At 40.5% G+C, this 2,109-nt stretch overlaps 1 long non-coding RNA gene across 1 annotated transcript; it reads left to right on the forward strand.

Moving 5' to 3' along the window:
* On the forward strand, positions 999-1,580 carry LOC109347195. The gene is made up of 2 exons (XR_002107579.1): positions 999-1,201; positions 1,335-1,580. It is a non-coding gene; the product is annotated as an uncharacterized LOC109347195 (long non-coding RNA).

Consider the following 2,109-nt stretch of genomic DNA (forward strand, 5'->3'; position numbering starts at 1 on the left):
TTCCCCTTTATTACTCATTGACATTTCTAAAACACTATCTCCTTTCTTCTTTATGTTCTCCGAAATATTTACAATACCATTTCCTTCATCTTGAACTTGTAATGGAAGAGAGAAAGTGCAAGTGGGAGGGGTTCCCCAAAAAGGTCGAAGCTTTGAAACATGAAAAACCGGATGGACTTGTGAACCTTCTGGAAGTGCTAGTTCATAAGCCACCATACCAACACGTCGGAGGATCTGATAGGGCCCAAAAAATTGTTTGCTCAACTTCTGGTTTGTTCTCCGAACTACAGTGTTTGGCAGTACGGTTGTAGTTTCAACCACACCCAATCACCAACTGCAAAGGTACGATCTCCTTTATGTTTATCACTTTGTGCCTTCATTCTTTGCTGATCTCTGTATAAATTTGTTTTTAAGCGAGTGATTAACATTTGTCTCTCATGTAGGGAGACATTCAAATACGGATCGGAAGCTCGACCAGAAATATAGTCCATGACAGTCGGAGGAAGTCTGCAATACAGAGCCTGGAATGGAGTCATGTCTTTGGCATAATGTTTAGAAGTATTATACCAATACTCAACAAGAGACAGAAACTTGAACCAATTTTTGGGTTGGTCACTGGTGAAACACCTCAGTTAAGCTTCTAATACTCTGTTAACCACTTCAGTTTGTCCATCAGATTCTGGATGGTATGAAGTACTGAAACAAAATTTTGTACCATGCAGGCGGAAGAACTCCTTCCAAAAAACACTCAGAAACAACTTATCGTGATCCGAGACAATAGTTCTTGGGATCCCATGAAGTCGAAAAATCTCTGTGGTAAAACGCCCCGCCAGTTGGGTAGCTGTAAAATGGGTCGGCAATGCCACAAAATGGTTGTACTTTGTCAATCTGTCCACAACGACCCATATGATTGTATGCCTACAAGACGAGGGAAGGGAAGTGATAAAATCCATGGATATGTCTTCCCAAACTTGTTGAGGTAAGGGTAACGGCTGAAGCTTACCTTGTTGTTTAGATGGGATATATTTATTCTGTTGACATATAAGACAATGTTTAATGAATTCTTTAGCTTCCTTATATTGTCCAGGCCAAACGAAAGAAGCAGCTAGCCTTGCCATGGTAGGTTTGAGCCTTGAGTGCCCTGCAACAGGGGTCGAGTGATATTCAGCAAGCAAAATGCCACGCAACCCAATTTCAGCAGGTATATACAACCGACCTTTGTAATATATCAGCCCATTTTTTTGTTGGTAAGTGTTTTCTGAAGCTGCTTGTAATAGTTTTTGTACTAACTGTTTGCCCTCTGATGTTGTGTAAACATTTGGGAGCTGACTGAGCACGTTTGGAATTGGCGAGCTCAAGGACACTAGTATCGATTCAGCCGAATGACACCGAGATAGAGCATCAGCAACCATGTTCTCTCTTCCAGGTTTGTAAAAAATTTCAGTGAAATCCTTGTAGTTTTGTAGCCAATTTTTGTTGTTCAGTAGTTTGAAAAGCTTGTGTTAACATGTGCTTCAAGCTTTGTTGATCTGTAAATATGCGAAAATATCTGCCAATTAGATACTAACGCCATTTCATTACTGATTCTGTAACAGCATAGAGTTCTTGGACATATGCGGAGGCAGCTTGCATCCTGGTTGATAACTTCTTGCTAAAGAAAGCTATTAGGTGTCCATTGTATGACAATACTGCCCCAATTGCCAAGGCAGAAGCATCAGTCTCAACATCGAAAATAACATTAAAGTTTGGAAGCAATAACATTGGGGTTTTAGTCATTATCGCTTTCATTTGTGTAAAGGCTTCAAGTGCCATTGTTGACCATGTAAACTTTGTATGCTTTAATAAACCTGTGAGTGGAGCGGCGTGAGCAACGTAGTTTCTAATGAAACGACGATAAAATCCAGTCAGGCCCAAGAATCCACGTAACTGTGTCAAAGAACACGGAATTGGCCACTCAACTATGGCTTGGATTTTGTCGGGGTCAGGTTGAACCCCATTGGCTGACAAAACATGGCCCAAGTAAGCAATTGATTCAACACCAAAAATACACTTAGACATCTTAGCAAAAAATTGATGGTTAAACAGCAACTCTAAAACCAACTTAAGATG

The sequence above is a fragment of the Lupinus angustifolius genome, chromosome LG05, assembly GCF_001865875.1.
Source record: "Lupinus angustifolius cultivar Tanjil chromosome LG05, LupAngTanjil_v1.0, whole genome shotgun sequence".
In the NCBI taxonomy this organism is placed as follows: Eukaryota; Viridiplantae; Streptophyta; class Magnoliopsida; order Fabales; family Fabaceae; genus Lupinus; species Lupinus angustifolius.